Source organism: Schistocerca piceifrons, chromosome 5 (genome assembly GCF_021461385.2).
Source record: "Schistocerca piceifrons isolate TAMUIC-IGC-003096 chromosome 5, iqSchPice1.1, whole genome shotgun sequence".
Taxonomy (NCBI): domain Eukaryota; kingdom Metazoa; phylum Arthropoda; class Insecta; order Orthoptera; family Acrididae; genus Schistocerca; species Schistocerca piceifrons.
This window is the reverse complement of record NC_060142.1, coordinates 431,584,732-431,607,351: the sequence shown is the minus strand read 5'-3', so window position 1 is coordinate 431,607,351 and position 22,620 is coordinate 431,584,732. Positions and strand designations below refer to the sequence as shown.

General features: G+C 39.9%; 1 long non-coding RNA gene across 3 annotated transcripts in view; it reads right to left on the bottom strand.

Annotated features, from left to right (window-relative positions):
* Positions 1–3,311: 3,311 nt before the first annotated feature.
* Positions 3,312–22,620, bottom strand: part of LOC124798554 — a 34,899-nt gene continuing 15,590 nt past the window's right edge. For all 3 annotated transcript variants that reach the window (XR_007016953.1, XR_007016955.1, XR_007016954.1), the window contains 3 exons: positions 19,192–19,340; positions 5,047–5,306; positions 3,312–4,948 (listed from right to left, as the gene is read on the bottom strand). This is a non-coding gene — a long non-coding RNA (uncharacterized LOC124798554). The remainder of the gene's footprint in view (positions 4,949–5,046; positions 5,307–19,191; positions 19,341–22,620) is intronic.

Here is a 22,620-nt window from a genome sequence, read left to right as displayed (position 1 = left end):
AACTGGCTCGTCATGATACGCCAGTCACTACTCTTGATGAACTGTGGTATCATGGTGAATCTGCATGGGCAGCTGTACCTGTACACACCATCCAAGCTCTGTTTGACTCAATGCCCAGGTGTATCAAGGCCATTACTACAGTCAGAGGTGGTTGTTCTGGTTACTGATTTCTCAGGATCTATGCACCCAAACTGCATGATAATGTAATCACATGTCAGTTTTAGTACAATATATTTGTACAATGAATACCCGTTTATCATCTGCATTTCTTCTTGGTGTAGCAATTTTAATGGCCAGTAGTGTACATATACAGATGGCGGTTGTATCGCGTACACACTGTGTAAACGGGCAGTGTGTGGTGGAACTCTCATTTGTACTGAGGTGACTAATGTGAAAGGGTTTCCGACTTGATTATGGCTGCACGACAGGAATTAACGGTCTTTGAAAGCGGTATGGTAGCTGGAGCTAGACGTGTGGGACATTCTCTTACGGAAGTCGTTCGGCAATTCAGTGTTACTAGGTCCACAGCGTCACGAGTGTGCCGAGAATAACAGATTTCAGGTATTACTGTTCACCGCGGACAACGCAGTGGCCAACGGTCTTCACTTGAAGACAGAGCGCTGATGCGTTTGCGTTGAGTTGTCAGTGCTAATAGACAAGCAACAGTGAGTGAAAAAATCGCAGAAGTCAATGTGAGGCGTACGCCAAACGTATCCGTTAGGACAGTGCGGGGAAATTTGGGTTAATGGGCTATGACAGCGGAGGACAGACACGAGTGCCTTTCCTAACAGCACGACATCACACGCAGCGCCTCTCCTGGGCTCGTACCCATATCGGTTGGACCCTAGACAGTTGGAAAACAGTGGACGGGTCAGATGAGCCACTGTTTCAGTTGGTAAGGGCTGACGGTAGAGTTAGAGTGTGGTGCAGACTCCGCGAAGCCATGGACCAGAGTTACCAACAAGACACTGTGCAAGCGGTGATGGCTCCGTGATGGTGTGGGCTGCGTTTACATGCAATGGCCTAGGTCCTCTGCTCCAACTGAAGCGATCATTGACTGTAAATGATTGCGATCGAATAATTCATGTATGTTCCCAACCAACGATGGAATCTTTTTGGATGACAATGCGCTATGTCACGGGGCCGCAACTTTTCGCGATTGGTTTGAAGAACGTTCTGGACAACGCGAGCTATTTATTGGGGCACCTAGATCGCCCGACATGAATCCCATTGAACATTTATGGGACGTGATAGAGAGGTCAGTTCGTGCGCAAAGTCCTGCACCGGCAACAGTTTCGGAATTACGGACGACTGCAGAGGTAGCATGGCTCAGTATTTCTATAGGGCATTTCCAACGACTCGTTGAGTCCATGCGGCGTCGAGTTTCTACGCCGGGCAAAATGAGGTCCGACACGTTATCAGGAGGTATCTCACAACTTTTGTCATCTCAGTTCTATTAAAAATAGCTTTAATACATGATACAAAGCTTATATGTGTAGAACGAGAAATATCTACAAATGCTGTGCAAAACACATCATCATGTCCAACAACAAGAACAGCAGAAAATGGCGGGAACTGCTTATGGTGGTTTCTAGGACGCATTCTTTCATGTGATTCTAGAACGCGTCACTAGACTGTATTACTGACAAAAAACATCATGTGTGTCTATTACACTGTCCGTCAGGCATAGTTCACATCCCTACTGTTGGGTCTCAGATTTTTGAAATGAAATGTACATTACCTGACCGTAACAGAATGTTCTCATTTTCTTCCAAGGATAGAGCGTGTGGTGCACTTGAGGCTGTTTCCAGTTCGCGTTCAGTGGTATGAGATACGCAAAACGAGGGGAAGATATGTATTCAAACCTCTTAGGATAGGACATCGTACAAAGTCCTATGTGAAAATAAACTGGCATCCCACTTAGAAACAATGTAACAGTGTTTTTCACGCTGCTGTAAATCTTTTTCATAGAATTACCTAGCACTTAGGGTTTAGAGTACATCAGTGCAAAAGCCTGAAGGTCTGTGGGAAGAGCTGCTGTCCAGTCGTCGGATATGTAAAGCCAGCGAAAGACAGTTTAACATATTAACTGGATTCAGAGCGCCGTCGGCTCATTTTCCAGAACCATCCACAATTCTCGTGGCATTACATATGATGTGTAATACGTGGGCTGAAGTGTCGTTATCTTTAGTAAAGATGAAGTTGGAATGTGACTATTTTGACGCATTGAGGTGATCGTCATCCTAACTAATACAATAAACTGTCTCAAAGCACAAAGAAACTTAGGCACACAGTCATTAAAAACTCGCTGCACTCAAAGACGGTGTTTTCTGAGTTACAGATTTAATTCGGCAGCTAAAGTGACAATGTAATCCACAGATTTTAGATCACTTGAAGGTATTGTTCAGCTTTATCCACTTTAATTTATGACGTTATTCATTTTTCCGTCTCTCTTCAATTTCGGTAGTTTTGTTATTTCTATCGATACGTAGATTTTTTATATTATTATCAATTGTTAACTCGTGTTAAGGTGGTAGAGTACATACATAGGAGTGAACGTTATGTTCCGATTATTAATACTCTATTATTATATTCTGTTATTAATATTCTATTTCTTGATTTGTGCGTCCACAGTTGCTGTATAGACAACTAAGGTCTTTCAAATCCGTCCGTGCAACTACTAAAAAATGAGTTTTATTTTACCATACACGTTCTTTTTTTCTTCTTTACAGCGTCAGCGTCATTTTCGCCTAACCTAGACACTGACAGGTTTTAAATGAGTGAAACGAAACGTAAACGGTGAAAGAAACTAACATTTCTAATAGCTGCAAAGATGGATTAGACTTACCTTACGTAGGACTAAGTATTCTTTTTAGATAAATACAGGTATGTCGTTTGCATCTGTCACTTTTGTTTGATATACTGCTGTTAAATGTTTCTTGTATCTGTTACGAAGTATCAAGTGTGCTTTTCTATATTACTGCCTTCTATATTACTGCCTTATAACCCCATATGCAAAACTAGTGTCTCACCTACAATCAATTTAGGCAAGATGAAACACCGATGTGTAATTATGAGATAAATAAAAGACAGTTTTTGGTATTTGGACTCTAAAAAGATGTGTCAGAGTAAACTCATACGTATCTATCTACTACACACATACTCTGTGAACCACTGCACACACAGCTAGTATACGAGTGTCTCTTTGGTTAAATGCTTACCAAGTATTCATGTAACCTCTGACGCTCACTGGATAAAAGAAAATCATATTTCCAATGAATATTGTGAAATAAATGAGAAAGCGGATGCCATTTACAGACAATACTAGTACACAACTTTATTTTTCGAACATATAGACGTACAGAAGTCGTTGACACTAAAGGTAAATGTTAGAAATGTAATAACACTTAGAGTATTGTAATTATAAATGCTAAATGGAGCAAATCACTGACTTTTTCTCAGCGTTGCTAAAGCAAGAAAGTTAGAGATATTTCCTCCCTGGAGGAAATTTTCTCGTAACTATATGTTATTAGAAATCTATTCTCTGAACACTGATTCCCGTATAGTAATCCTCATTTTGCGAGTCGACATTTTCCTCATAATTACTATAAACGGGTGTCATATTGATTCCTTAAAAATACTACCACCCTTTCTCTGTCCCCTCTTTGTCCAATGGAGCTTGTTCTCGGTATCTAGTCACCTCAACGTCGATAGTAAAACGACTGCTGCCTTCTGTAAGTCTCTCAGAGGACGTCTGACGGTCTTCTAGATAATAATCCTTCCATCACAAAATTACGCCCCGTCCGAGACGCTTCACATACGCCCGGAAGGCTGCGTGCTGCCTGTTAACTTTTACGGTCACCGATTTTATGTTAACTGAACAGGTACGATACATAATAGTTTCGAGATTTGTAATGACAACACGCATGAGATCCATATCTACCCGAAGAGCTACATGACGCACATAAAAAAAACGATTCAGTTGCAGACAAAATCATTGACACTCAGAGCTGTGTCCCAGCAGACATTAGCTCCTATAGTTTTGCACTTAACTGCACAAAGTCTTTGTACAGAGTGCGGTGAGAAGAACATCGATTTGCAGATGATTCTCGAGTGTCATAGATATTCTCGTGTTCTGCACTTTCTGTCAATAAAACGTACACTGTAACTGGTGCTAAGCGCTCCAGTGAAAGAAGAAGCAAGTCTTAATATATATAATTAATTGATTGCAAATATAGGTAATGACTATTCAATGAAACAGATAAGTAGAATGTGGTGTCTGCTAAAGCAAGCGTGCCTTCTGAAAGGTAAGATGTCGGTTTTACTGCTGTAGTTAGCTTCTATTGATTGTAGTGACAAATAAGATTTAGTCACTGAATGGGAACGTTGGGAATACTTCTTCCTAATCAGCAGATTATGTTCCACTGAGTTTCAAGTACTTTTAGTCTCTTACTTGGTTCCATTATTTTATAGAGAGTGAGCAGTAGACTGTGTTTTTGGGGTATTCTATCGTGATTCTTATCTTCTTACCGTTCATTGCATTTCGAGTCTCAGTACAATGACAAAATTAGACAACGTCAGTGAAATGTTCACCTAAATCATTGGCACTATTGCTGATATAAACCAATGACGCATGTACCTATAATTTTTCACCATTATCAGATGCTCCAGTGCGCGTCACGAAGGGCATGCGGCCTCTGTCACTAATACTGCTTCAACCCGTATAAGAATGTCGTCACCATGGAGAAATGGGAAACGCTAAAGGAAAAGAAGAAGGAGAAGAAGAAAGAGAAGAAGACAGAAAATCAGATGCTCCAGCGTTGTTCCCCAGCCCCTAGAAATCTACTGTGGAAGCAATCTTTTTCTTTCTGTTCTTTACAGGTATTTTCAGTGTCTACTGGAGCCGAACACATGAAAGATCTTGAGATTACGAACCGAGAGCTTCAACCTGTAAGTAAATACGTGAAGATTAGCAAAAATTAAGAAAGTAATGATGAATTACATGCCTATCAATGTATTTCAAAGCCCAAAACCTAATATGTTTACCGTGGAAATCTATTAACTGTGGCCTTTTCTTTCAACGTGCTGTCCAGAAGAGGTACCCACCCCTTCGTACTCTTACGGATTAATGGACAGCCCTGCAGGATTCACGGTGTAAGTTCCCTGCGGCACTAGACGTTAGTCGAATCCATGCCACGTCGTGTTGCTGCCCTTCTGCTCAGATAAGCAGATAACTGAAATAACAAAGCATAAAGACCAGCTACTTTGGCGCTTTTGTTCATCGTCGGCAGAGGACAGAGGATCACCTGTAACCAAATATCATTGAAAGATTTATAAATATACCTCGACATTGTCTTAATAACAAATTAAAATTCTAATATGTACCATACGATTCTAAAGTAACAGAAAAAGTGATAAATCTTCTATTTTTGTTAGTTAGTTAAATACACGTTACCATTGGGGTTATATGGTTTTCGTAAAAATGGACCGAAAGACATACGATATTTTTCATGATGAAAAACGTAAGTTGAAAGCACAGATATTTTTAATCAACAATTGGAGCTCTAGCAGCTCTGGGAATTGTTATTTAAGCAGATTTTCTGGCCAGTGCAAATACACTGAAGCGCCAAAGAAACTGGTATAGGTATGCGTGTTCAGATACAGATATATGTAAATAGGCAGAATATGGCGCTGGGGTCGGAAAAGCCTATATAAGACGACATGTGTCTGGCGCAGTTGTGAGATCGGTTACTACTGCTACAATGGTTATCAAGATTTAAGTGGTGTTACAGTCGGCGCACGAGCGATGGGACACAGCATCTCCGAGGTAGCGATGAAGTGGGAATTTTCCCGTACGACCATTTCACGAGTGTACCGTGAATATCAGAAATCCGGTAAAACATCAAATCTCCGACATTGCTGCGACGGAAAAGATCTTGCAAGTAAGGGACCACCGACGACTGAAGACAATCGTTCAACGTCACACAAGTGCAACCCTTCCGCAAATTGCTGCAGATTTCAACGCTGGTCCAACAAGTGTCAGTGTGCGAACCATTTAACGAAACGTCATCGATACGTCTCACTCGTATACCCTTGATGACTGCACGATAAAAAGCTTTCCGCCTCGCCTGGGCCCGTCAACGCCGACATCGGACTGTTGATGACTGGAAACATGTTGCCTGGTCGGACGAGTCTCGTTTCAAATTGTATCGAGCGGATGGACGTGGGGACTGCTCAAGCTGGTGGAGGCTGTTTAATGGTGTGAGACGTGTGCAGTTGGAGTAATATGGGACCCTTGATACGTCTAGATACGACTATGACAGGTGACACATACGTATGCATCCTGTCTAATCACCTGCATCCATTCATGTCCATTGTGCATTTCGACGGTTTTGGGCAATTCCAGCAGTACAATGCGACACCCCATACGTCCAGAATTGCTGCAGAGAGGCTCCAGGAACACTCTTCTGAGTTTAAATACTTCTGCCGTCCACCATACTCCCCAGACATGAGCTTTATTGACCATATCTGGGATGCCCTTCAACGTGCTGTCCAGAAGAGGTATCCACCCCCTCGTACTCTTGCGGATTTATGGACAGCCATGCAGGGTTCTTGGTGTTAATGCCCTCCAGCACTAGACATTAGTCGAGTCCATGCCACGTCGTGTTGCGGCACTTCTACGTGCTCGCGGGGGCCCTACACGATGTTAGGCGAGTGTACCAGATTCTTTGTCTCTTCCGTGTATAAAGTAAGCACGATGGCTATTAAACGCCTATGGCTGGTGCAAAGGGTTACTGTGAAGACCCAACTATTTTCCGTTCCCCAACATGCCTGGAAATTTGTGACAGTTTGAGACAAGTAACTAGAAACTTGACCTTCGGCCAGGTATGTGATTCTAACATGATGGAACTCCAACTCACACTATACAGGGTGGTCCATCGATCGTGACCGGGCCAAATATCTCACGAAATAAGCGTCAAACAATAAAACTACAAAGAACGAAACTTGTCGAGCTTGAAGGGGGAAACCAGATAGCGCTATGGTTGGCCCGCTAGATGGCACATGGTGAGTCGTGTGAAGTTAGCACCCCTTTTTCGAGAAATATACATTTTTTTCACAGTTCTTGTTAGATGTGCCATAGTTCTAGAGTTCTTTCCACATAATTTCAATAGTTCTGCAAAATGTAACGAAGAAAACAACAATACTCGAAAAAATTTTCGTATCAAAAACATTCTCTGACAATTTCCACAAAATGTAAATAAGAACAAGAGTTCTGAGCACAGTTCTGAACAAAGCTCCAAGAGTTCTTTCGAAAATCCAAGTAACATTTTTTTGTGCAGCTAATAGTTTACGAGATAATTGCAATTTAAGGAGAAAATATTTTCACTTACTGTGAAGTTGGCACCCTTTTTTTCAGAAATGTATACTTTTTTCAGATTTCTTGATAGATATGGCATAGTTCTAGAGTTCTTTGTACAAAATTTCAATAGTTCTGCAGAATTTAGCGACGAAAACAATATTCGAAAAAATTTTCGTATCGAAAACATTCTTCGTCAATTTTCGCAAATTGTAAATAAGTACAACAGTTCTGAGGACAGTTCTGAACAGAACTCCAAGAGTTCTATCGAAAACCCAAGTAACATTTTTTTGTGCAGCTAATAGTTTACGAGATAATTGCAATTTAAGGAGAAAATATTTTCACTTACTGTGAAGTTGGCACCCTTTTTTTCAGAAATGTATACTTTTTTCAGATTTCTTGATAGATATCGCATAGTTCTAGAGTTCTTTGTACAAAATTTCAATAGTTCTGCAGAATTTAGCGACGAAAACAATATTCGAAAAAATTTTCGTATCGAAAACATTCTTCGTCAATTTTCGCAAATTGTAAATAAGTACAACAGTTCTGAGGACAGTTCTGAACAGAACTCCAAGAGTTCTTTCGAAAACCCAAGTAACATTTTTTTGTGCAGCTAATAGTTTACGAGATAGTTGCAATTTAAGGAGAAAATATTTTCACTTACTGTGAAGTTGGCACCCCTTTTTTCAGAAATGTATACTTTTTTCAGATTTCTTGATAGATATGGCATAGTTCTAGAGTTCTTTGTACAAAATTTCAATAGTTCTGCAGAATTTAGCGACGAAAACAATATTCGAAAAAATTTTCGTATCGAAAACATTCTTCGTCAATTTTCGCAAATTGTAAATAAGTACAACAGTTCTGAGGACAGTTCTGAACAGAACTCCAAGAGTTCTATCGAAAACGCAAGTAACATTTTTTTGTGCAGCTAATAGTTTACGAGATAATTGCAATTTAAGGAGAAAATATTTTCACTTACTGTGAAGTTGGCACCCTTTTTTTCAGAAATGTATACTTTTTTCAGATTTCTTGATAGACATGGCATAGTTCTAGAGTTCTTTGTACAAAATTTCAATAGTTCTGCAGAATTTAGCGACGAAAACAATATTCGAAAAAATTTTCGTATCGAAAACATTCTTCGTCAATTTTCGCAAATTGTAAATAAGTACAACAGTTCTGAGCACAGTTCTGAACAGAACTCCAAGAGTTCTATCGAAAACCCAAGTAACATTTTTTTGTGCAGCTAATAGTTTACGAGATAATTGCAATTTAAGAAGAAAATCTTTTCACTTACTGTGAAGTTGGCACCCTTTTTTTCAGAAATGTATATTTCTTTCACAGTTCTTGACAGGTATGCCATAGTTCTAGAGTTCTTTGCACAAAATTTCAATAGTTCTGCCGAATTTAGGAAGAAAACAACAATACTCGAAAAAAATTTTCAATCGTAAACATTTTTTGTCAATTTTCGCAAAAATTAAACTTGTACAACAGTTCTGAGGACAGTTCCGAACATAACCCCAAGAGCTCTATCGAAAATCCTAATAACATTTTTCTATGGCGATAATAGTTTGTGATAAATTGATTTAATGTGGGACACACTTTCTCTACAGAAAATATAAATATATTCGTACAACAGTTCTGATGACAGTTCTGGACACCACGTGAAGAGTTCTATCGAAATTCCTAGTAGAATTTTTTAGTGCAGGTAATAGTTTAAGAGGTAATTGCAACTTAATTAAGAACCCCATAAGAGCTCCTACTGTGAAGCTGCCACCCTTCTTTTCAGAAATATGTATATATTTTTCAGAGTTCTTGATAGTAAGTCATAGTTATAGAGTTCTCTGTACAAAACTTCAATAGTTGTGCAGAATTTAGCGAAGAAAACAACATTGTATAACAAAGCTGATTCCGGAACCCTTTCCTTCTGATACAGTTCTTACTGTTGCCACAATAAATCACTTGTGCATAGATTCCAACTGTACTGATCATTACAAAAATACAACCATTGACCAGCGGCGCACATTTCTTGCAGCGTTGTACAAAGCATTCGGCCTATCCGCTGTGAAAATACCACACTTAACGCTATTTTAAAATTCACGGTGGATGGCTTCCGTTTATCTACAATGTCAGCATCTATCGAATTATATTCATGCAAACGTGATGCCTGGATCACTCACTTCCCCTTTTTAGGTACGGAGGAAACTAGAGTTCAGTCTTGTGGAAGCCAAAAAGGAAGTGTGGGCAGCCCTTCTTTTACTGATAGCAAACTCGAGAGAAATCTCCACGCTTGTCTTTCTTCATCATGCCAACAAAAGAAAAATTCTCCCTTCATAGCTCTATTATCATTCCAGTACTAGTAAACCAGTTGTCCGCTTTCACATTTCGACCTGACTGATATATAGGTTTACACAGTCACAGAACAACATCAAAATGTTTATTGCTCAGTTGGTAAATCCTTCTGGTTGCAACACAGCGTATATTTCCAAATTGTACAGGTAAAATACTTAAGAATCCACACTTAAGAATCCATACTCGTTTGTTTTGATTGATACATATTGGCAAAAACTGTACCTTCCACAGAATCCTTCCAGCTTCTTGTCTACTGTAACATTTTCTCCAAGGATCTAAGATTTGTGGTAGTTGCGTACAAACACAGTAAATATTTCCCGAATAGCTGTTAGCTTGTCTAATTGTCTCCTTTCATCACGAATAGCGCGACTGTAAAATCTAAGGCTTTCCAGAATAAATTTGAAACGTTTTATGTTCATTTGGAAGGTGAAATTTTTCAATGCCATCACCATCAGTTCCACACAGATCTTCCAGGCTTTATCTGTTACTTTTGTTAACAACAATTAAAAACAAGAGACTGATGAAGGCTTTCAATTCAATATCATCTATTGATTTTACCCCTCTCTCACGCTGAAATGAGGCTTTGATGCTCTCAAAATTCTGATTGGAATACAAAACTACAATAGACAAATATCGTTATCTATGAGGTAATTACAGCATCACAAATGCTGCTTTGGCTGCACCTATTGGTACAGGTAAATTTTGAATAATATTATGCTCTTCGAACAATATGCTTTGGATTTCTTCAACATTATCTAGTACTTCCCACTTACAATAATAAAATTCCTATAAAATAACGCAACCAGGCGCAGTGTATTAATCTGAAATTTGACGTTCAGACAGCGGACACTGACTATTAAACAGTTCAAACAGAATTTAAGTGCAGTTTACATTCTGGATTAGCTTTGTACTACTTACTACGTTGATAAACAAATAAATTAATCGCTGAAATGAAATTCGAAAGGGCGCAGTGGATAAAAACGAGCAATCGGCTCATATCTCATCAAGAGAGCATTAGCGTCGATACTGTATCATACAACATTGAAAGGCACACATGAAGTGTATATTTTTAGAATCAGGAAGAACCAGATGAATTTTATTACGTAAAACAGTAATTGTTTTGAGCTCTCATGACATCCAGGACCCACTAACAGCTAAAAATATGCCCAGGACCCTCATGGATGAAAGTTACGTGGCAACATCACCAGCCGCTAGGATACATAAAAACATGTGCCGTGTGTAACGAATAAATTTGAAATTGCTGTCGTTAATATTGTTGCAATCATTTGTTCTAGTTAGAAAGGAAGTGTGGAAGTTTGATGAGTTACACTACAGCGAGAGTTAAAAGTCTTTACAATGTATAGAAATGTAAGTATATTTACTGAATATATCGTACAAACGAACTAAGTAGTATGTTTAAATCCTAATTCAATACATGACTGATAGAGGTGTTATAATGTTGAGGGGATACAGTAGTAAAGTTAATAACAAGTTCGAAATTTGTAAATAAGAACCTCGTTTATTTGGTCCTCAGTAATCCGGATTTCCGGTTTATCCGGATTCGTATTTTGTGTCCCTTGGTATTTTTCTCTTTTTTTCTTATAACACGAAGATGTGTAGTCGGTGAGGTACATAGGCTGCTTATCACTAGGCTGGTAATTTAGTCTAGTACTGAGTGATAAGGAACTCGGAGTGTGTGAATGACATTGTTTCTCAAGTATTGTACATTAATATAACGGTGTATTGATGCCCAACAAGTAAGTTGCATAGTAACCACGACAACAGCACTCCACCACAGCTCATTGTACCTCTGGTGCGATTCTCGACAGGTGTGACACCATCTGGTTAGTGGCGCGTGTGAATGTATCTGCTCTCTCAGCCATCTGTTTGTTTTGCACTGACGAGCCTTCTCTCCTTGAATCATCTAAGCGTGCACATCCCACGCTTCCACCTACAGTTACTACAGTCAGTCTTAAGAAGGTGTACTGGCATTTGTATAGTGCTGAACATTTAGACTTTTTGTATTTAGTAGAATATACATCCGGGTTTTCGATTTTCGGTTTTCCAAAATAAAAGTGAGAATTTACGATCGTCCTCATAGCTGTACTTCCAGCAATACCTCATCTCCTGCGTTCCCAATTTCGTAGAAGTTGTCCTACGAAAATTGCAGAAGCACTCTTGGACGAAAGGATATTGTGACGATATTCTTTCGTCACAGTCTGGGGTTAGAGACGCGGTCCGGCACACAGTTTTTATCTGCCAGTAAGTTTCACATCGGCGCACACCCACTGCAGAGTGAACACACAATCTGTTTTATAATCTACTGGCACCATAAAAATGTTATGAGGGTTTTTAAAAGAACTCTTTCGGTGCCATCCAGAACTGCAGCAAAAGAGTTGTGCCAATTTATTATAATGTAGACCAAGTGGGTCTCTCGAAAATGCTATTATCTCATTAACTGTTATCCCCACAAAAAATGTTATTACAGTTGTCGGTAGAACTCTTAGGGTCGTATTAAGAAATGCCATCAGATCTTTTGTACGAATTTATTACTTTTAGATGACAAAAGTGAGTCCCACATTAATTATCTCATATAATGTCATCGTCACAAATAATGTTATTATAGTTTTTGGTAGAACTCTGTGGGTGATATTCAGAACTGTCATCAGAACTATTCTACGAATTTTGCTATATTAGATAAAGTGAGTATCAGATTAAAACAAATATTGTATAAACTATTATCGCCACAAAAATGTTCTTATCATTTTCAATGCAACTCTTCCAGTGCTATCCAGAACTGCCAACAGAACTGTTATACAAATTTATTTTTTCCAAACTGACAAATAATTTTTTACCATACCAAAATTTTGCCGAGTTATTGTTTTCTTCCCGAAATTCTGTAGAACATTCGTGTTTTGAGCAGGGAAATCTAGAAGTATTGCATATATATCAAGAACTGTGAAAAAAATTTATATTTATCGTAAAAGGGGTTCAAACTTCACGGGAAATGCTCATAAGCATTCCTTAATAAAGGCAGTTACTACGTAAACAAATACCTGCACAGAATATGTTACTAGTATTTTCGATAGAACTCTTACAATGCTATCCAGAGCTGGCATCAGAGCATACGAACAGACATAATTTTTTTTTTTTTTAGTAAGAGTGCCCCACAATTAATCAATTACCATACAAACTATTATAACCACAAAAAATGTTATTATGATTATCGATAGAAGTCTTGAGGTGTTAACCAGAACTGTTCATCAAAACTGTTGAACGAATTTACTTTTTCTGTGGAGAAAGTGGGTCTAACATCAAAGCAGTTACCGTATAAACTATCATCGCCACAAAAAGATATTATTAGGATTTTCGATAGAGCTCTTGGTGTTCTGTTCAGAAGTGTTGTACGAATTTACTTTTTGCGAAAATTGACAAAGAATGTATTCGATAAGAAAAATTTTTCGAGCATTGTCGTTTTTCTCGCTAAATTCTGCAGGACTATTCAAATTTTGTACAAATAACTCTAGAACTATGACATTTCCATTAAGAACTCTGAAAAAATATATATTTCTGAAGAAAAGGATTCCAACTTCACAGTAAGTGAAGAGGTTCCCTCCTTAAATTGCAATTATCTCGTAACATGTTAGCTGCACAATAAATTGAAATTAGGATATTCGATAGAACTATTGGGGTTCTGTTCAGAACTGCCCTCAGAACTGTTGTCCAAATTTACTTTTTGCGAAAATTAATAACGAATGTTTGCTATTCGAATTTTTTTGAGTATTGTTGTTTTCTTCGTTAAATTCTGCAGAACTATTCAAATTTTGTACAAAGAACTCTAGAACTATCGCATACCTGTTAAGAACTGTGAAAGAAATATACATTTCTGAAAAAAAGGGTGCCAACTTCACAGTAAGTGAAAAGATTTTCTTCTTAAATTGCAATTATCTCGTAAACTATTAGCTGCACAAAAAAATGTTACTTGGGTTTTCGATAGAACTCTTGGAGTTCTGTTCAGAACTGTGCTCAGAACTGTTGTACTTATTTACAATTTGCGAAAATTGACGAAGAATGTTTTCGTTACGAAAATTTTTTCGAATATTGTTTTCGTCGCGAAATTCTGCAGAACTATTGAAATTTTGTACAAAGAACTCTAGAACTATGGCATATCTATCAAGAAATCTGAAAAAAGTATACATTTGTGATAAAAAGGGTGCCAACTTCACAGTAAGGGGAAAGGTTTTTTCCTTAAATTGCAATTATCTAGTAAGCTATTAGCTGCACAAAAAAATGTTACTTGGGTTTTCGATAGAACTCTTGGAGTTCTGTTCAGAACTGTGCTCAGAACTGTTGTACTTATTTACAATTTGCGAAAATTGACGAAGAATGTTTTCGATACGAAAATTTTTTCGAATATTGTTTTCGTCGCTAAATTCTGCAGAACTATTGAAATTTTGTACAAAGAACTCTAGAACTATGCCATATCTATCAAGAACTGTGAAAAATATATATATTTCTGAAAAAAAGGGTGCCAACTTCACAGTAAGTGAAAAGATTTTCTCATTAAAATGCAATTATCTCGTAAACTATTAGCTGCACAAAAAAATGTTACTTGGATTTTCGAAAGAACTCTTGGAGCTCTGTTCAGAACTGTGCTCAGAACTCTTGTACTTATTTACATTTTGCGGAAACTGCCAAAGAACATTTTCGATAGGAAAATTCTTTCGAGTATTGTTGTTTTCGTCACTAAATTCTGCTGAACTATTGAAATTTTGTACAGAGAACTCCAGAACTATGATTTATCTATCAAGAGCTCTGAAAAAAATATATATTTCTGAAAAAAAGGGTGCCAGCTTCACAGTAGGAGCTCTTATGGAATTCTTAATTAAGTTGCAATTACCTCTTAAACTATTACCTGCACTAAAAAATTTCACTAGGATTTTCGATAGAACTCTTCACGTGGTGTCCAGAACTGTCATCAGAACTGTTGTACGAATATATTCATATTTTCCGTAAAGAAAGTGTGTCCCATATTAAATCAATTTATCTCAAACCATTATCGCCATAGAAAAATCTTGTTGGGATTTTCGATAGAGCTCTTGGGGTTCTGTTCAGAACTGTCCTCAGAACTGTTGTACAAGTTTAATTTTTGCGAAAATTGACAAAAAATGTTTTCGATACGAAAATTTTTTCGAAATTTGTTGTTTTCTTCGTTAAATTCTGCAGAACTATTGAAATTTTGTACAAAGAACTCTAGAACTATGCCATATCTATCAAGAACTCTGAAAAAAATATATATTTCTGAAAAAAAGGGTGCCAACTTCACAGTAAGTGAAAAGATTTTCTCATTAAAATGCAATTATCTCGTAAACTATTAGCTGCACAAAAAAATGTTACTTGGATTTTCGAAAGAACTCTTGGAGCTCTGTTCAGAACTGTGCTCAGAACTCTTGTACTTATTTACATTTTGCGGAAACTGCCAAAGAACATCTTCGATACGAAAATTTTTTCGAGTATTGTTGTTTTGGTCGCTAAATTCTGCAGAACTATTGAAATTTTGTACAAAGAACTCTAGAACTATGCTACATCTATCAAGAACTGTGAAAAAAATGTATATATCTCGAAAAAGGGGTGCTAACTTCACACGACTCACATGGTGGGCCCGCTAGATGGCGCTGCCATAGGTCAAACGGATATCAACTGCGTTTTTTAAAAATAGGAACCCCCATTTTTATTACATATTCGTGTAGTACGTAAACAAACATGAATGTTTTAGTTGGACCACTTTTTTCGCTTTGTGATAGATGGCGTTGTAATAGTCACAAACATATTGCTCACAATTTTAGACGAACAGATGGTAACAGGTAGGTTTTATAAATTAAAATACAGAACGTAGGTACGTTTGAACATTTTATTTCGGTTGTTCCAATGTGATACACGTACCTTTGTGAACTTATCATTTCTTAGAACGCATGTTGTTACAGCGTGATTACCTGTAAACACCACACTAATGCAATAAATGCTCAAAATGATGTCCGTCAACCTCAATGCATTTGGCAATACGAGTAACGACATTCCCCTCAACAGCGAGTAGTTCGCCTTCCGTAATGTTCGCACATGCGTTGGCAATGCGCTGACGCATGTTGTCAGGCATTGTCGGTGGATCACGATAGCAAATATCCTTCAACTTTCCCCACAGAGAGAAATACGGGGACGTCAGATCCGGTGAACGTGCGGGCCATGGTATGGTGCTTCGACGACCAATCCACCTGTCATGAAATATGCTATTCAATACCGCTTCAACTGCACGCGAGCTGTGTGCCGGACATCCATCATGTTGGAAGTACATCGCCATTCTGTTATGCAGTGAAACATCTTGTAGTAACATCGGTAGAACATTGCGTAGGAAATCAGCATACATGGCACCATTTAGATTGCCATCGATAAAATGGGAGCCAATTATCCTTCCTTCCATAATGCCGCACCATACATTAACCCGCCAAGGTCGCTGATGTTCCACTTGTCGCAGCCATCGTGGATTTTCCGTTGCCCAATAGTGCATATTATGCCGGTTTACGTTACCGCTGTTGGTGAATGACGCTTCGTCGTTAAATAGAACGCGTGCAAAATATCTGTCATCGTCCCGTAATTTCTCTTGTGCCCGGCGGCAGAACTGTACACGACGTTTGAAGTCGTCGCCCTGCAATTCCTGGTCCATAGAAATATGGTAGGGGTGCAATCGATGTTGATGTAGCATTCTCAACACCGACGTTTTAGAGATTCCCGATTCTCTCGCAATTTGTCTGCTACTGATGTGCGGATTAGCCGCGACAGCAGCTAAAACACTACTTGGGCATCATCATTTGTTGCAGGTCGTGGTTGACGTTTCACATGTGGCTGAACACTTTCTGTTTCCTTAAATAACTATCTGGCGAACGGTCCGGACACTTGGATGATGTCGTCCAGGATACCGAGCAGCATACATAGCACATGACCGTTGGGCATTTTGATCACAATAGCCATACATCAACACGAAATCGACTTTTTCCGCAATTGATAAACGGTCCATTTTAACACGGGTAATGTATCACGAAGCAAAGACCGTCCGCACTGGCGGAATGTTACGTGATACCACGTACTTATACGATTGTGACAATTACAGCGCCATCTATCACAAAGCGAAAGAAGTGGTCCATCTAAAACATTCACATTTCTTTACGTACTAAACGAATATGTAATAAAAAAATTGGCGTTCCTGTTTAAAAAAAAACGCAGTTGATATCCGTCTGACCTATAGCAGCGCCATCTAGCGGGCCAATCATAGCACCATCTGGTTTCCCCCTTCAAGCTAGATGAGTTTCGTTCTTTGTAGTTTTTTTCGTTTCATGCATATTTCGTGAGGTATTTGGCCCAGTCACTATCAATGGACCACCCTGTACATCCTACTCGTGAACACTTTCGTTATACTTTCACTGAAAAGGCGAAAAAAAAAGCTTCCAGCAGACTCCATATGATTTGTTCTTGTGAGCTGATCTGAAAATTCTTGTGCGTGATATAGGTATCGAGACCAAAGAGAATATCCTGTTAACAATTTTCTCTACGATGCAGTTCAACACCGAGCCTGTTCGAAGGCGTACAAGACTGCTTTGAACAACTGTTATGAATGTTGCACCTTGAACGAGTTGTACTGATAAATAAAATTCTTATATAATGTGCTTATGACCTACAGCAGTTCGGTGGCAAAATTAGAAATTTTCTCATTTTGGCTTAAACTTCCGACTCGGCATTGCCCCTCTCCACCACTGTTGAAAGTTTTTTCCATCGTCACGGAAACAATCTTTGTAAAGGAATACACGATATGTGGTAAGTGCAGTGTTAATGTAGTAGATCTGTACGCTAGTCTATCTTCACGTCTGCGTAACTACTGCAACCTACATCCAACTGAAGCTGTTCGCGATAGTCAAGTCTTTTAGACTTTGGATGGCACAAGCTGTATCCCACCAAGGAATTCCCCCCCCCCCCCCCCCCCCCCCTTTCAGTGTAGCTGTTCCATTAATTTGTTGTCTCCTCAGTTCGAATCACTACCTCTTCATTAGTTATAACGTCTATCCATCTAACCTTCCGCATTCTTCTATGGCACATTTCAAAAGGCTCTATGCTTTTCTCGTCTGAACTGTTTATCGTCCGTTCTCACTTTCGTTACGCCCACTATTGATTCACTTCCGCACAAGGCTACACTCCAAACCAAATACCTTCAGAAACGTCTTACTAATGTATACATTTATCCTGTGGGCTTGAAAAAACTCAATGATAAATTATTGCACTGTTTGATCAAAAGTATCTGGCCAATTATTTAGTGGACATTGATATGGGGTATGTCAATCGTTCATCTTTATGGCGGCTTCAGCTGTGCTGAGGAAACTTTCAGTGAGGCGTGTTAATCTCTGTGGAGGAATGGCAGCTATATTTTTTTCAAGAGAGAAGGTAGTGATGTTGGGCGATGATGTTAGAAAAGAAGTCTACTTTCTGACTAAACCCAAAGGTGTTCTGTTGGGTTCACGTCGGAACTCTTGGCAAGTCAGTCCATTTTAGGAATGTTATTGTCCAAAAACCAATATCTTACAACTGATGCTTTACGAGAGGGTGCATTGTCTCGCTGATGCAGTCATGGTCTCCGAACGGTTCCTCTGTAGTACGCACTACACAATGCTGCAAAATTTGGTCACATCCTTCCGCAATTAGCGTTTTCTTAAGTACAGTAAGGGTACCACATCCCAACCACGAAAAACACACCCAACCCTAAAACCATCTCTTCCGTACTTCACTGTTGGCGCTACACGTGATGGCAGGTAAAGTACTCGCATTCGCCAAACCTAAACCCTTCTTTCGATTTTCTCTTTGCACCACCTCAAGTGACACTTAGAACTGCCTGCAGAAATGTGTAGCTTATGAGATGCTGCTCGACTACTGTACCACATTCTTTGTAACTCCCGCTGATCAGTCACTATGTTATCTGGACTGCTGGTAGCACACTAGAACTCGCCATGATTTCTATCGCTGATTAACAGTGATTTTTTTTACAACCACACTCGACAATGCTCGACCGTCCCCATACGTCAGTGCATGAGATCTGCATTGTCTTAATTTATCTGTAGCTGTCCCTTCGTGTTTCCACTTCACTGTCACATCACCAACCGTCAACTTTGGGAGTCTTAGAAGGGTTGAAATGTGCCTGATGGATTTGTTACTCAGGTGACATCCAGTTACTAATCTACGTTCGAAGTCACAGATCTCCACTGACTAACCCATTCTGTTTTTGCTGCTTCCCTACTGACAACACAAACTCCCTGCCTCTATTTATACTGTCGTTCTGCCTCTTGTGACATCAGTTGGTCATTTCCGATTTACATAGGGGCGTCTGGATACTTTTGAGCAGATTTGACAATTTCCTGACTGAACGTAAGAGACTCAACCATTCTACTTACCAGTAAAATGTGCCATCCGTGAAATGGTCTTTTACATCGTACGACTCATTGCAAAGAGAAGAACTTTGACAAAGATCATTGCCAAAGTACAAGGTGACACAGGTCGCATCTCTCCGGTGCGGTCATCCATTTCCTTTAGTTACCTGAAACTGCCGAAAGTAATAATAGATTTTCAATAGTAAATCAGTCACAAAGCCGCAGCAGGTATTATATTACACATAGGTTTCAGTAATCATAAAGCAAAATTAAACACTGGAGATCAAGTTATTGTACATATACACTAAGATTTTTAACTTCACTAGGAGACAGGCTTTGAAAAGGAGACAGAAATTAAAGCGTATCTGTGGAGCATCCGGCAGTGCAGCGTTACCATTATTTCCGCAGGTGTCATGTGTTTTCATTAAAACGACATCTCTTCAAATGCTCACTGTGCCGTATGTAAAAATAAAAATGTCGTGTCACTAGGGCCACCCGTCGGGTAGAGCGTTCGCCAGTTGCAAGTCTTTCGATTTGAAGCCACTTCAGCGACTTGCGCGTCGGTGGGGATGAAATGATGATGTTTAGGACAACACAACACCCAGTCCCTGAGCGGAGAAAATCTCCGACCCAGCCGGATATCGAACCGGGGCCCTTAGGATTGACAGTCTGTCGATCTGACCACTTTTTCTTTTCTTTTGGATCTCATTTTGTTCTATATCGTTCGCTGAATTTGTTCGTGGCGGACGTCCGATGACACCCGTGCAGGTTCTTTGTTGATCCGTTCACTCAGTTCTTTTTATTACAGAGGGTAGCTAACCCCTCGACCGAGCACGCTGAGCTACCGTGCCGGAGATCACTCAGCTAGCGGGGGCGGACTTGATAGGTAAATAGCTAGAGTAGCCTCGAGTGAACTGAGAGTCTCTACATAGTCAAAATTGGATCGCAACTGGCATGACTGCTACCAAATGTGCACGGATGGTCTCAAAACGTGAATCTCTGCAGGAACCACAATTTTCGATGACGACACGGGTTGGGAACTATCCTTCTTGTCACCAGCAGAAGCATCGAGTGGAGTTGTTTGCCATTCATCAAGCTATACTTTACATTGTTGATTTACACGTCGACGAAGACGTAATATTTACCGACTTGACGGGTGCAGTACAGTCTCTTACGAGGACAGCTGAAGGAAAATCTGTAAATCCCATGGCATACGGTATACTGAGAAGTCTCAATAGGGCACAGGAGATGCGTCAACTGATTCATCTACATTAGATGCCAGGACACGTTTACATTAGCGGCAACGAATATAACTGGCGAAAAGGTCGCAACGGAGTTACCACTCCCATAGCCCTACCATTCAGTGATTTTCATAACACATTCGTCAACCAAGCAAAACCAGAAAGAACTGAATTAGTAGACATGGATCGTGACGTCAAAGCGTGATTCAGTAACAGATCTTACGTCACCCTTAGTTTCTCAAATGGGCGCTCACAGTGAAAGAGCTTGTTACTGTTAACAGACTAAGAGGAGGTCACGTTAACACTAATAAGACAAGAAATTTGCTAAGATTATTACGTTCTCCTCGTTTCCATCACTGACTCATTGAAGAAGACGGAGTACTTGTACCATTAGAACGTAATAAATGCAATAATGCGGAACAATTACATTGCATAAAACACTACTGGCCTTTAAAATTGCTACACCAAGAAGAAATGCAGATGATAAACGGGTATTCATTGGACAAATATATTATACTAGACTCACACGTGATTATATTTTCACGCGATTTGGGTGCATAGATCCTGAGAAATCAGTACCCAGAACAACCACCTCTGGCCGTAATAACGGCCTTGATACGCCTGGGCATTGAGTCAAACAGAGCTTGGATGGCGTGTAGAGGTACAGCTGCCCATGCAGCTTCAACACGATACCACAGTTCATCAAAACTAGTGACTGGCGTATTGTGACGAGCCACTTGCTCGGCCACCATTGACCACACGTTTTCAATTGGTGAGAGATCTGGAGAATGTGCTGACCAGGGCAGCAGTCGAGCATTTTCTGTATCCAGAAAGGCCCGTACAGGACCTGCAACATGCGGTCGTGCACTATCCTGGTGAAATGTAGGGTTTCGCAGGGATCGAATGAGGGGTAGAGCCACGGTTCAAAGTGCCGTCAATGAGAACAAGAGGTGACCGAGACGTGTAACCAATGGCACCCCACACCATCACGCCGGGTGATACGCCAGTATGGCGATGACGAATATACGCTTCCAAAGTGCGTTCACCGCGATGTCGCCAAACATGGATGCGACCATAATGATGCTGTAAACGGAACCTGGAATCATCCGAAAAAATGACGTTTTGCCATTCGTGCTCCCAGGTTCGTCGTTGAGTACACCATCGCAGGCGCTCCTGTCTGTGATGAAGCGTCAAGGGTAACCACAACCATTGTCTCCGAGCTGATAGTCCATGCTGTTGCAAACGTTGTCGAACTGTTCGTGCAGATGGTTGTTGTCTTGCAAACGTCCCCATCTGTTGACTCAGGGATCGAGACGTGGGTGCACGATGCGTTACAGCCATGCGGATAAGATGCTTGTCATCTCGAGTGCTAGTGATACGAGGCCGTTGGGATCCAGCACGGCGTTCCGTATCACCCTTCTGAACCCACCGATTCCATATTCTGCTAACAGTCATTGGATCTAGACCAACTCGAGTAGCAATGTCGCGATACGATAAACCGCAATCGCGATAGGCTACAATCCGACCTTTATCAAAGTCGGAAACGTGATGGTACGCATTTATCCTCCTTACACGAGGCATCACAACAACGTTTCACCAGGCAACGCTGGTCAACTGCTGTTTGTGTATGAGAAATCGGTTGGAAACTTTCCTCATGTCAGCATGTTGTAGGTGTCGCCACCGGCGCCAACCTTGTGTGAACACTCTGAAAAGCTAATCATTTGCATATCACAGCATCTTCTTCCTGTCGGTTAAATTTCGCGATTCTGTAGCACGTCATCTTCGTGTTGTAGCAATTTTAATGGCCAGTAGTGTACTTTAAAACCGAAGCATTATATTTCTTTTAGAGGAGCTCTTAGTTACATGAATAGGTCCATTGCCAAATGCGTTTGCCATTTCACCCGCATTTGTAAAACAGAATTTTAAAAGTTGAGGAGCTTTTCTTAAGTTTCATTATGTACGTTTTGTGCGTATATTTTTGAAGTGTTGGCAGAAGAGCCAACACCGTGTTGCTAGAGGAGGCCGAAATGCACGCTGTTAAGCTCACGCAGATTGGCGTGAGGTCTGGAACAAGGTAAAGTAATTATCCTATAAAGAAAAGAACGTAGTTCTTGGAATACTTAACTTTAATCCACAATTGGAGAACATCTGTCTTGACTGTACATGCTTCAAGATAAATATCAAATGCTATGGCGCCTTGCTAGGTCGTAGC